This window comes from Canis aureus, chromosome 35 (assembly GCF_053574225.1).
Source record: "Canis aureus isolate CA01 chromosome 35, VMU_Caureus_v.1.0, whole genome shotgun sequence".
Lineage (NCBI taxonomy): Eukaryota > Metazoa > Chordata > Mammalia > Carnivora > Canidae > Canis > Canis aureus.
The window spans coordinates 6,883,221-6,898,195 of record NC_135645.1 but is presented as its reverse complement, the minus strand read 5'-3'; the positions used below and the strand labels follow the sequence as shown (position 1 = coordinate 6,898,195).

General features: G+C 36.1%; 1 protein-coding gene across 6 annotated transcripts in view; it reads left to right on the top strand.

Annotated features, from left to right (window-relative positions):
* STXBP5L (syntaxin binding protein 5L) overlaps positions 1–14,975 on the top strand; it is a 379,840-nt gene that overhangs the window by 157,254 nt on the left and 207,611 nt on the right. The gene's annotated exons all lie outside the window — the stretch shown is intronic.

The window sequence follows — 14,975 nt, the reverse complement described above, 5'->3', positions numbered from 1 at the left end:
ACAATCCACATGTCCATCCACAGATGAATGGATAAAGAAGATGTGGTATATAACACAATGGATTATTAGCCATAAAAAAATGAGATCTTTCCATTTGCAACAATATAAACTGTTATAGACATCCAGCAAGACCAAACAGATTCACCTGCTACGTGATTGGCTGTGCTTCTGCTGCTTCTCCCCATGAAATAGTGATTAGTGTGATAATATATCATCTTTTACTTCTTTGCTTTACTTAACTTTCCCTTTTTTATTACAGCCCTCAGATTGTACTTCTCAGTGAAACTTTAGCACTTAAGCCTAGCCTCAGGCTGTTTTTACAGAATCCTGGTTAAGACAATAATTATCAGAATTGTTCTAGATGAAGTATTACAAACTACAGCCAGTGGGATAAATCTGGCTTGATGCTTATTTACACAATCATGCTCATCATTAACATATTGTCTGTGGTTGCTTTCTAACTACAAGAGCAAATCAAAGCAGTTGTGAGAGAGCTATAAGGCCTGCAAAGCCTATCTAGCTCTTTACATAAAAAGTTTGCTGATGGGGTACCTGGGTGCCTCAGTCGGTTGTGTCTGCCTTTGGCTCAGGTCACAATCCTGGAGTTCTGGAATCAACCCCCACATTGGGCTCCCAGCTCAGTGGGGAGTCTGCCTCTCCCTCTCCCCCTCCCTCTCCTTCACCACCCCCCATACCCCCTGCTTATGCTCTCTCCCTCTCTCTCTCACTTTCTCTCTTTCAAATACATAAATAAAATCTTAAAAAAAAAAAAAAAAAAAAGAGTTTGCTGACTCCTGTTCTAGATTGTAGGCCCTCAGGGTGGAACTTTGGACTTGAGTTGTCTCCTGTTTAAAATCAAAGAAGCCATTGAAGGTGCCAGGTGAAGTGGTATTATCATGTAGTGACATCACAATTACTTAAACATTGTCCTATGATTAATTGGGAAAGGGGCTGATGGAAAGGTAAGACAATAGGAGATCAAGTACTGTGGTGGTTAATTGATAAAGGGCAATGGTGATTATAATTGTGATGGGAAAAAACAGCTTCCTTTGATGCCACTTATATTATTTCTTATTATGATATAAATTATCACAAATTTAGTAGTTTGAAACAACACAAATGTATTATCTTACAGTTTTGTAGGCCAGTAGTCTAATACACATCTCACTGAGCTAAAATCAAGATATTGACAGGGTTTTTCAGCTTTTATTTTTTTATTATTTTATTTATTTACTTATTTTTTAAATTTTTTATTGCAGTTCAATTTGCCAACATTTAGCATAACACTCAGTGCTCATCCTGCCAAGTGCCCCCCTCAGTGCCCATCAACCAGTCACCCCAACCTCCCACCCACCTACCTTTCCACTACCCCTTGTTCATTTCCCAGAGTTAGGTGTCTCTCATGTTTTGTCACCCTCACTGATATTTTCACTCATTTTCTCTCCTTTCCCTTTATTCCCTTTCACTAATTTTTATATTCTCCAAATGAATGAGACCATATAATGTTTGTCCTTTTCCAATTGACTTATTTCACTCAGCATGACACCTTCCAGTTCCATCCACATCAAAGCAAATGGTGGGTATTTGTCGCTTTTAGAAACAGTATACATTTCTAGGTTTGTAGCTCCCTTCCTCCATTTTTAAAGATAACATAGCATCTCTTTTTAACCATAGCTGGGAGAGGTTCTCCACTCCTAATTAGGGATTCATATGTTTAGAGTGGGCCTACTTGGATAATCTAGGAAACTCTCCTTATCTCAATACATCTTAATTACAATGGACAAGTCTTTTTTTTTTTTTTTGTCATGTAAGGCAATATATTTATAGGTCCTGAGGATTAGGGCATAGGCCTCTTTGGTGGCCGTTATTTTGGCTACCAAATCACTGGAAACTATGAAAATAAGATGATTAACTCACGTTAATTACAGATTTAAGGCATGTTAGGTCCTCTTTAAGGGAGCTTTATTTATTTATTTTTTTTAAGGGAGCTTTAAAGGAACTCTTCCTACAGCTCTAAGGCAGACTGTGCTAAAAATAGGCCTGTTTATAAGGAGATGAATACATAGTTTAATAGGTCTTATTTGTTAAAGTCAAAGCCCTGATAAGAAAAGAATGTGACCCTGAGTCCTGATATATCAATTCTACCTATATACTAAGTGACTTTAAACAATAGAAATTTATTATTTCAATTTGGAGGTCAGAAGTCCAAAATCAAGATCTTGGTCAGGCCATTCTCTCTCTCAACACTCTAGGAAGAATCCTTCCTTGCCTCTTTCAGCTTCTGGTGGCTCCTAATGCCCTTTGATTTGTAGCAGCATAAGTCCAATCTCTTCATGTGTCTTCACATGACCTTGTTCCCTATGTCTCTGTGTCCTTTCGTCTTTTAAGGACACCAGTCATCGGTTTTAGGACCTATTCTAAATCAAGGATGATTTTATCCCAAAATCATTTTTTTAAGATTTTATTTTTAAGTAATCTTTAACCAATAATGTGGGACTCAAAGTTACAACCCTGAGATCAAAACTCTCATGCTCCACCGACTAAACCAGCCAGGCACATCTCATCTAAAAATTAACAAATTACATCTATAGAGACCAATTTCCAAATAAGGGGTACAATCTGAGGCTCTGGGGGAACATTATTCAACCACTACACCTGAGATAGGGGAATTTGTGTATATAAGTGACAAATATTGTAAATGCCACCCTCTCCAATTTCTTTGAACACTTCTGGCCAGCAGAAGTACCTCTTGCACTATTTCCAGAGAATGGTTTCCCCTTTTCTAGAAGACTGTAAATGACCAATGCAATGAAGTAGTTTTCTTGCCTGATGATGTTTACCCTCAGAAGATCAACATTCAATTTTATTACCTCCAGGCCAATAATCCGAATCAGATCTCAGATTTCAACACAGCCTAACATGTAAGCCTGTTTTCCTCCAGGAAGAAATAGGCACTACATAAGAAGCCCTCCCTGTCAAAGGGATTTAGGACCTGGATAATACTGTTAGTCATCAAATGTATAGGAATGTGTTTAAGGATTTGACCATAGGGGTTACATAGAGGAGAGTTCATTTACATGGAGGCATTCAACTGTGGTTTGAGACTTAATGCTTTGAGAAGGACACCTGGATCTGGTCCTATTCATTTGTCGGGATGACTCCTTGAAGATGGACTCAACAAAGGCATATGGTAAATAAAGTAGAGAGGCTAGAGCTTTTTGGTATAGTATTAAAGAAAGGGTCAGAAGACAGAAAGATGAGAATATTAAAATGGATATAATACATTTGTCCTGGGGATCCCTGGGTGGCTCAGCAGTTTAGTGCCTGCTAATGGTCCTGGGGTCCCGGGGTCGAGTCCTGCATCGGGCTCCCTGCATGGAGCCTGCTTCTCCCTCTGCCTCTCTCTCTCTCTCTGTCTGTCTCTCATGAAAAATGAATGAATGAATGAATGAATGAATGAATGAATAAATAAATAAATAAATAAATAAATAAATAAATAAATAAATAAAATCTTTAAAAAAAATACATTTGCCCTGGAACTCACCTCCTGACCATTTTCCCTAGAGGGCTCTTAAGGATACTGTTTTCACTTAATGAAGAAAGATGAGTACAAGCATATTTGAGAAATTTGGCAGGGATTGTCCTTGTTTTGTTTTTTTTTTTGTGGACAGTGAGAGATGATGGCAGAGATCCAGACTACAGAGTATCTATGGGGATTAGATATTATGGATTGGTAGAGGCCAGATGGTAATATTTGACCATCTGGCAATATGAACATAATTACCATAACAAGCAGTAAGCCTGGATGGCAATGCAGAAATCTATGGTAATAGCTAATATATCATGCTGTTTCTAGGAGAAAAATTAGGTGAGCAGCTGACTGGGAAGTTGTTTGATTTGCAGAATCAGAAAAAAGAAAAAACAGCTCTTGACATTGGCCACCAAAGTGGAAACTCACAGTACTTCATCAGATTTCCAGATATAAGCCAGCTCATAGATCTAGAGCCCACTGATAGACAGGGAGAGGCCAGTTACCCCCGAGGAAGGACCCTAAAGTACTTCCATAAGTACATATAGTAATTATGGAAGCATCTGTGATCATTTGCAGAAGTAACTATTTACTTTTCCAGGACTGTTAACTATAGGGTTGTAGTAAATATTAATATTGAAAGATCCAAAAAGTGTGGTCCTCCAGTTAGAGTCATGGTATATGGAGCTAGGTAACTAGGTGATAAATGATGTTTGACTCAGGTGTATCTCATAGTAAGTCCAATGGGTATTCTGACTCACCCAGTTATTTTATACCCCAATTGTATAATCTGTATAGATATGCACAAAAGCTGGCATAATTCTCTTATTGGTTTTCTGACATTGGAATTAGAGTCATTACAATTGGAGGGGACAAATGGAAACTCTTAAAACTTGTCTTTCCTTGATTGTAAACAAAAGCCAGAATGTATTTCTGGAGGAGTTACAGAGATAACCGTAATTAGACTTGAATGATGCAATAGTAGTGGTCACTGATATATCCTTGTTGAATTACATTGTCTGGGTTCTACAAAAAATAAGATGGATTGAGCTTGCTATTAGTAGACCACTGTAAAATTAACCAAGTAATTGCCCCAATGACAGCTGCTTTGCTGTTGGTACTTCTATAGGTACAGATCAATAACAGGCTGTTTCCAATAATCAAATGATTATTGATTTAGTGAACTCTTTTTCTCAATGTATCAGCAGAGAAGATCAAAAGCAGCTTGCTTTAGGGATCCCTGGGTGGCGCAGCGGGTTGGCGCCTGCCTTTGGCCCAGGGCGCGATCCTGGAGACCCGGGATCGAATCCCACGTCGGGCTCCCGGTGCATGGAGCCTGCTTCTCCCTCTGCCTGTGTCTCTGCCTCTCTCTCTCTCTCTCTCTGTGACTATCATAAATAAATAAAAATTTAAAAAAAAAAAAAAGCAGCTTGCTTTAAAGAAATGGAAAACAGTATAACTTCATAATTTTTCCCCAGGACTATGTTATTTTTTGTTGTTGTTGTTATTTTTTTGTTTGTTTTTTTTGTTGTTGTTATTTTTTTAAAGATTTATTTATTTATTTATTCAGAGAGGGAGAGAGAGAGAGAGAGAGGCAGAGATACAGGCAGAGGGAGAAGCAGGTGATCCCCGGGCTGCACCGCTGCGCCACCGGGGCTGCCCAGGACTATGTTATTTTTCATACTCTGTCATAATATAGTTCTAAGGAAACTTGAAATTCTAGGCATTCTTTAGAAAGGATACTAGTTCACTTTCTTTACTATATAATACTAGATAGATTGCACCTATATAGCTCACAAGATTCATGTCAGAGGGCCAGAAGAAAATCCTGTAAAGATCTACGATCCTGTCTTCTAAGTGATGGTTTTGAGGGTTTAATGGTCTGGGGCATGCATGGGGTATCTCCTCTAAGGTAAAGCATTAGCTTTTGTACTTTTCCTTGCTAAGAAAGGGTCATATCACTTGATGGGCCTTTTTGGATTCAGATAATAGTATATAATGTCTTCAAAATTACTGTTTAAAATCATTTTTAAAGATTATCCAAAAAGTCTGCTAGTTTTAAGTAAAGAAAGGGCTTTTAACTAAACCCAAGCTGCTTTGTAGGCCACCTTACCACTTGGTGTCTATAATCTAGTAGATCTGATGGAGATAATGTATCTAGTAGATAAGGATGGTCTGGTGGAAAGCCCAATAATAGAGTTACAACAGCTATTCTCTATTTTCAAAGCAAATCCTGGCATGCTAATGAACTCTTGTAGAGACTGAACACCTAACCATGGGACATCAAATGACTATGTAACCTGAGCTCAGTCTATTTGAATTAGATGTTATAATACACAATGAATCATATGAGTGAATGAGGGAATTGACAAACCATTTTACAGTGGAAATAGTTTTTTCAGGTAATCAGCTGTCAGCTGTCTAAAAGGCATAATTAGATAAATGGAGGTCCCAGAATTCCACCTTTTACAATAATACCTTTCACTCAACCCAAATATATAGTCTCATGGGGTGGGGGTGGAATACCTAAAACCTAACTAATGGAGAAGGACGGAATACAGGCCTGTCTCATATGTCAGATGTTTGGTTGATAGACACTACTACTCAATTATATCTCCACTTAGGGGTGATCTTGAGTGATCTGATGAAGAAAAAATGCTGATTCCCCAAGCAGTATAATTGATTATGCATTTCATGTAAAGATTGAAAAAGAATAATTAAAAATCCAAAAGCAAAAATTCTTTTCCACTTGGAAATTTAAAAACTCTCATTAAATAACTATTAGGTCAAATTGAAAATACAAATCAAAATTGAAGAATATATATAAAAATTAACAATACCATAATATTACAAATGAAATATATAATTTCTATGAAATATAATTAAGACAATTATAAAATAATACATAGCATTTAATACTTACATGAATAAAAATTAGACATTTAAATACATTCAGTATGAAACAAAAAAGCTAGAAAAAGAACAAGAAAAATGCAAAAGGAAACAGGAGGGAAATATAAAGATAAAAGCAGAATTTAGGGAGTTCGTTCTTCTATTTTTAAGCTGTCATATAAATTAATATACTGGTTCTTTGCATAGAACATAAACAAAATATGCAAACTACTATCTGGCCTGATGAAGAAAAATAGGGGACTACAAAGTTAAATGGTAACAAAACAAGAAGAAATACACTAAAACTGAGGAAATTTTTAAACATCCAAATTATTTTATACAACTCTAGCAGATATATTTAAAAGTATAGGTAAAATAGGTAATTTCCCAGGGAAATAAATTTATCATCATTGACAACAATAGAGACAGAAAGTTTGAGAAAGTGAGGAAGTTATTTATTTACTATGCACAAATAAAAGTACCAGACCCAAGTGGTTTTACAGGGAAATTTTACTAAATTTTTAAGTACTATATAATACGGTGTTGCATCAACTATTTTATTTTTTTTTAATTCTTTTCTTTATTTATGATAGTCACACAGAGAGAGAGAGAGGGAGAGAGGCAGAGACACAGGCAGAGAAAGAAGCCTGATGTGGGATTCGATCCCGGGTCTCCAGGATCACGCCCTGGGCCAAAGGCAGGCACCAAACCATTGCGCCACCCAGGGATCCCTGCATCAACTATTTTAAAGCAAGGGTTGCTGCTGTGGCCAGTGGAGCAAATCTGGCCTATTTCCTGTTATTGTAAATAAGTTGTTTTTGTTTTTGTTTTTTTTGAGATCGTATAGTCTGGAAAGTGTAAAATATTTACTATCTGTCCCTTTAGTGAAAAAGTTTACCAACTCCTATTCTGAGTATAGTTTAAAAATGAAAAATATTAATTTTTAAAAATTTTATGGGTGACAACTAAGCCTGAGAAAGGTTGCACAAGAATAAAACATAGATTTATTGAATTTGGTAATTTCAATGGAAAAGTCTTAAGTAAAATATCCTATAGGACACAGTCTCCAAAAGCATCAAAAACAAAACACTGATAAATGATGTTTTATTCAAAGGGTACATGAATGGATACTATGAAAAAATCCATCAATATAGCATCATTAACAGATCTAGGGAAAAAATTATGATAATCTCCATCAATGCCAAAAATGTCTTTGAATAAAGCTTAACATCCACAGTATTTCCACTCTTGATAATAGAAGACTATCCTATTTTAGATCAGTCCTCCGACTGGGAGAACTAGAAAATCTAGACAATATATTTTTGAAATCTGTTTGAGGGCTATGAATATTTGTAAACTCTTGACTCCATAGAAAGAAACCCAGAAACACTTGCCACAATTTTCCCTTCTAGGTATTTTCCAATTTGAAAAGAATGGCTAAGCTATTGAGTAACCAAAAAGAAAGTTATTGGCTGAGAGGCTAAGCAGAGTTTTCTGCAGTTTTTGGGGGGCAGAAGAGTAATGTGGATGAAAAAAAAGTTCAAGTCAAGGCAAAAAGAAAAGTCTGATAATTGCTCCAGGCTTTCAGTATGGCTCCAAAGGGATATACCTTTCAAATAAGTTTGAATTGGAAATATACCAGGCCTTTAAATAACTGAAAAATTTGTAAACATTATCTCAATCCTTTTGGGGATTAAGTTGATCTGCCTTAGTCTAACTGACAAAATAAAACATAAAATAAAATCAATTCTTTATGGAAGAAGAAAACATCACCCAGAGCCTTTATGTATCACATTTCTCCCATATATAGCCTCTATACTGAAAGTAAAAAGAACATGGTATATAAAAGAATCAGAAAAATCAGAATTCACCAGAAACCAAGAAAAGAGACAATAAATAGAGGGAGACCAATGGAGATTCCAATAGCAGTTATTAAATGAGGACTTTAATATAAGTGTGATTGAAATATTTAACAGACTAAAAATGATGGGGTTTTCAGCAGAGAAGTGACAAGTATAACAGCAAACAAAATAATTGACTATAAACAAGTGAAGAGAAAATTAGTGACTTGGAAGTTAGGGCAGAAGTAAATATCCAAATGAATGCATGGTAAGCCAAAAGGATGAAGAGCATTTTGGACATAATGCAAAGGTGGAATATGTATGTAATTGGAGTCCTGGAGGAAGAAAAAAGAGAATGTGACAGCAGCAATATTTGAAGAATGAATAGATGATAATTTTTCAAACTGATGACGATATCAAAATTCTAAGATACACTACAGACTCAAAGTAAGCTTAACAACAAGTAAACCTCACCTAGTCATATCAAAGACAAAGAAAATAATCTTAAAAGCAGAGTATAGAAAAAATAAGTCTCATAGCAGACAATAGAAAAATGGCAAATGGAGACAACTGAATGATCATATCAAGGTAATGATAGAGTAAAGCATCTACTGGGGGAAAAAAAAAAAAGCCTACACAGAATTCTATGCTCTACAAAAACACATTAAAAATGTGTCTTGAAATTATAGCAGCTTAACATAATTTGCAATAATCAATAGCAAATATGCTGTAATGAAAGACCTAAAGAAATTCTCTTTGGGAATGAAATTGATTATAAAAGAACAGAGATGTACAAGGAATAAAGAAAAAGTATAGGTAAATCTATGAAATATTTTAAAATAATTACTTCTGAGAAATAATATACATTTAAGTTAAAAATAGGTCGAAAGTTGGGTTAAAGTCTATTGAATTAAAGTTCCAAGATCCTTATAACTTCCAGAAAGTAACATAAGTACTCATTTACATTATAATCTGATTAGTCATAAAAACAATTTATATTCATGTGGATAATACCAAAAGAATAATAAATATATGTATAATGGATAAGTTAATAGACTAGAGAACTGATAACAAAAACTATTAACCCTAAGAAAACAAAAAAAAAGGAAAAGGTAACATTAAACAAATGGGGCAAATATAAAACAAGTAGATTTGCTCTAAAGTATGACAGCAATTACATTAAATGTAAACACGCGAAAGGATAGTAGTTTTCAGACTGTGTTAAAATAGTGATATGTTGTTACAAGAGACACATTTTAAACTTAAGGTTATAGAAAAGTTGAATGTAAATGGATACGAAAAATATAGCATGTATATCCTAAATAAAAGCAAACAAAAAAAAAACTGGTGTAGCTATACAAATATCAGACAAAATAGATGCCTTAGTTCAGGTTGCTGTAACAAAAATATCATAGACTGGTTGGTTTAAACAACATTTATTTCTCATAGTTCTGAGGCTGGAAAGTGCAAGATTAAGGCACCAGCAGATTTGGTGTCTAGTGGGCGTCCAGATTCTAGATGGTCATCTTTTCAGTGTGTCTTCACAAGTAAAAAGGGAAAGAGCCTTCTAGAGTCTCTTTCATAAGGGCACTCCTCTTCTTTAGGGTTCCACCTTTAAGACCAAATCACTTCCCAAAGGTTCTATGTCCTAATACCACCACAAATACAGAAAGCAGAAGTAAGCAAATAAAGAGGTAATTAGTGAGGATAAAGAAAATTTGAATATTATTAACCAACAGAATTCACATATATATTACATTACACCCAACACCTGTATACACAAAAACTGTACATTTGTTGAGCCATAAATCATGTTTCAACAAATTTCTTGGGATTATTAGACTATTCGATATATTCTCTAATCTCTGGGAGAATTTATCAAGATTATTAATAAAATATAAATAGGAAATCGCCTAAATGCTTAGTAATCAAACACTACACTTCTAAATAATATATGTCAAAGAAGAAATCAGTATTGAAGTTAGAATATATTTTAAGTTAAATTACAATGATATGGTATGTCAAAACTTGTCGAATGTAGCTAAAGCTGTGCTTAGAGGGAAATGTATTGCTTTTGTTACTTTTTTTTTTAAGGGAAGAAAAGCTGTAAATTAATGAGCTTAGTGTAAAAATATCATGAATTATACTCAAAGAAACTAAAAGAAAGATAATAATAAATATGTGATGGTTAATTTTATGTGTTAACATGAGCTGAACTGTGAGGTGCCAGAGATTTGGTCACATATTATTCTAGGTGTTTCTGTGAGGGTGTTCAGGATGAGATTAACATTTAAATAAGTAGACTGAGTAAAATAGATTGCTTTCCTAATGTGGGTGGGCCTCATCTAATTAGTTGCCTGAATAGGATAAAAAGGCTGATTCCTTCCTTCAAGTAAGATAGTCTCACTGCTTTCAAGCTGAGACATCAGCTTTTTCCTATCTTTGGATTTGAACTGAAACATCAGCTCTTCCTGGATTTGGAGCCCTATGGCTTTCAGATTGGGATGACACCATTGATTCTTCTGGTTCTGATACTTTTAGACTCAGACTAGAACTATATAATTGGTTCTCTGAGTTTCCAGCTTTCCAGCAACTCCTGCAGATCCTGGGACTAGTCAACCTTTGTAATCTCATGAGTCAATTCCTTATAATGAATTTCGTTCTGTATAGATACATTCTATTGATTCTATTTCTCTAGAGAATTCTAATACAATATATGAGAGCTGAGTTAAATAAGTCAATCGGAGAAGGACAAACATTATATGGTCTCATTCATTTGGGGAATATAAATAATAGTGAAAGGGAATAGAGGGGAAGGGAGAAGAAATGGGTAGGAAATATCAGAAAAGGAGACAGAACATGGAAGACTCCTAACTCTGGGAAACGAACTAGGGGTGGTAGAAGGGGAGGAGGGCGGGGGGTGGGGGTGACTGGGTGGCGGGCACTGAGGGGGGCACTTGACAGGATGAGCACTGGGTGTTATTCTGTATGTTGGCAAATTGAACACCAATAAAAAATAAATTTATTATTAAAAAATATATATATATAGTGCATTAGCAAAAACAAAAGTTGAATCTGTAAAAATACTAATAAAAATGGGGCACCAAGGTAAGTCAGTCAGTTAAGTGTCCAACTCTTAGTTTTGGCTCAGGTCATGATCTCAAAGTTATGTGATTGAGCCTGTGTCAGGCTCTGTGCTTGGTGAGGAGTCTACTTCCCCTCACCCTCTCCATCTGTACCCCATCCCACCCCACACATACTCTCTCTGTCTCTCTAAAATAAATAAATCTTTAAAAAAATGCTAATAAACTTATATGTCTCTAGCAAGTATGATCAAGAATCACAGAGAAGACACAAAGGAACACAATTACTTTGCATTCATCCCGGGAATACAAAATTGTTTTAACTTTTCAAAAATCAATGGATATATTCAACATGCTGAATGAGAAAAATATGTAGCCAAGAGTACTTTATCCAGCAAGGCTGTCATTCAGAATAGAAGAGATAAAGAGTTTCCCAGACAAACAAAAACCATACTAGCCCTGCATAAAATATTAAGGGGGGGTCTTTTTAAGTGGGGAAAAAAAGACCAAAATCAATAAAAACTAGAAAGGAATAGAAAAAAATCACCAGAAATACCAAATTTACAGGTAAAACAATGGCACTACATTCATATCTTTCAGCAATCACTCTGAATGTAAGTGGAATAAATGCTCTAAACATAAGACATAGGGTATCAAAATGGATAAAGAACTGAGACCAACCTATATGCTGCCTACAAGAGATTCATTTTATTTATTTTATTTTATTTATTTTATTTTATTTTATAATAAATTTATTTTTATTGGTGTTCAATTTCCCAACATACAGAATAACACCCAGTGCTCATCCCGTCAAGTGCCCCCCTCAGTGCCCGCCACCCAGTCACCCCCAACCCCCGCCCTCCTCCCCTTCCAACACCCCAAGTTCGTTTTCCAGAATTAGGAGACTTCCATGTTCTGTCTTCCTTTCTGATATTTCCTACCCATTTCTTCTCCCTTCCCTTCTATTCCATTTCACTATTATTTATATTCCCCAAATGAATGAGACCATATAATGTTTGTCCTTCTCTGATTGACTTCACTCAGCATAATACCCTCCAGTTCCATCCACGTTGAAGCAAATGATGGATATTTGTCACTTCTAATGACTGAGTAATATTCCATTGTATACATAAACCACATCTTCTTTATCCATTCATCTTTCGATGGACACCGAGGCTCCTTCCACAGTTTAGCTATTGTGGACATTGCCTCTAGAAACATCGAGGTGCAGGTGTCCCGGCGTTTCATTGCATCTGTATCTTTGTTGGGTAAATCCCCAACAGTGCAATTGCTGGGTCATAGGGCAGGTCTATTTTTAACTCTTTGAGGAACCTCCACACAGTTTTCCAGAGTGGCTGCACCATTTCACATTCTCACCAGCAGTGCACGAGGGTTCCCTTTTCTCCGCATCCTCTCCAACATTTGTGGTTGCCTGCCTTGTTAATTTGCCCCATTCTCACTGGTGTGAGGTGGTATCTCATTGTGGTTTTGATTTGTATTTCCCTGATGGCAAGTGATGCAGAGCATTTTCTCATGTGCGTGTTGGCCACGTCTATGTCTTCCTCTGTGAGATTTCTGTTCATGTCTTTTGCCCATTTCATGATTGGAATGTTTGTTTCCTTGCTGTTGAGTTTAATAAGTTCTTTATAGATCTTGGAAACTAGCCCTTTCTCTGATACGTCATTTGCAAATATCTTCTCCCATTCTGTAGGTTGTCTTTTAGTTTTGTTGACTATCCTTTGCTGTGCAAAAGCTTCTTATCTTGATAAAGTCCCAATAGTTCATTTTTGCTTTTGTTTCTTTTGCCTTCGTGGATGTATCTTGCAAGAAGTTACTGTGGCCGAGTTCAAAAAGGGTGTTGCCTGTGTTCTCCTCTAGGATTTTGATGGAATCTTGTCTCACATTTAGATCTTTCATCCATTTTGAGTTTATCTTTGTGTATGGTGAAAGAGAGTGGTCTAGTTTCATTCTTCTGCATGTGGATGTCCAATTTTCCCAGCACCATTTATTGAAGAGACTGTCTTTCTTCCAGTGGTTAGTCTTTCCTCCTATGTTGAATATTAGTTGACCATGAAGTTGAGGGTCCCCTTCTGGGTTCTCTATTCTGTTCCATTGATCTATGTGTCTGTTTTTGTGCCAGTACCACACTGTCTTGATGACCACAGCTTTGTAGTATAACCTGAAATCTGGCATTGTGATGCCCCCAGCTATGGTTTTCTTTTTTAAAATTCCCCTGGCTATTCGGGGTCTTTTTTGATTCCACACAAATCTTAAAATAATTTGCTCTAACTCTCTGAAGAAAGTCCATGGTATTTTGATAGGGATTGCATTAAACGTGTAAATTGCTCTGGGTAACATTGACATTTTCACAATATTAATTCTGCCAATCCATGAGCATAGAATATTTTTCCATCTCTTTGTGTCTTCCTCAATTTCTTTCAGAAGTGTTCTATAGTTTTTAGGGTATAGATCCTTTACCTCTTTGGTTAGGTTTATTCCTAGGTATCTTATGCATTTGGGTGCAATTGTAAATGGGATTGAATCCTTAATTTCTCTTTTTTTTTCAGTCTCATTGTTAGTGTATAGAAATGCCACTGATTTCTGGGCATTGATTTTGTACCCTGCCACACTGCCAAATTGCTGTATGAGTTCTAGCAATCTTGGGGTGGAGTCTTTTGGGTTTTCTACGTAGAGTATCATGTCATCTGTGAAGAGGGAGAGTTTGACTACTTCTTTGCCAATTTGAATGCCTTTTATTTCTTTTTGTTGCCTGATGCTGAGGCTAGGACTTCTAGTACTATGTTGAATAGCAGTGGTGAGAGTGGACATCCCTGTCGTGTTCCTGATCTTAGGGGAAAGGCTCCCAGTGCTTCCCCATTGAGAATTATATTTGCTGTGGACTTTTCGTAGATGGCTTTTAAGATGTTGAGGAATGTTCCCTCTATCCCTACACTCTGAAGAGTTTTGATCAGGAATGGATGCTGTATTTTGTCAAATGTTTTCTCTGCATCTATTGAGAGGATCATATGGTTCTTGGTTTTTTCTCTTGCTGATATGATAAATCACATTGATTGTTTTACGACTGTTGAACCAGCCTTGTGTTCCGGGGATAAATCCTACTTGGTCATGGTGAATAATTTTCTTAATGTATTGTTGGATCCTATTGGCTAGTATCTTGTTAAGAATTTTTGCATCCGTGTTCATCAGGGATATTGGTCTATAATTATCCTTTTCGGTGGAGTCTTTGTCTGGTTTTGGAATTAAGGTGATGCTGGCCTTATAGAATGATTTTGGAAGTACTCCATCTCTTTCTATCTTTCCAAACAGCTTTAGGAAAATAGGTATGGTTTCTTCTTTAAACGTTTGATAGAATTCCCCTGGGAAGCCATCTGGCCCTGGACTTTTGTGTCTTGGGAGGTTTTTGATGACTGCTTCAATTTCCTCCCTGGTTATTGGCCTGTTCAGGTTTTCTATTTCTTCCTGTTCCAGTTTTGGTAGTTTGTGGCTTTCCAGGAATGCGTCCATTTCTTCTAGATTGCCTAATTTATTAGCGTATAGCTGTTCATAATATGTTTTTAAAATCGTTTGTATTTCCTTGGTGTTGGTAGTGATCTCTCTCATTCATGATTT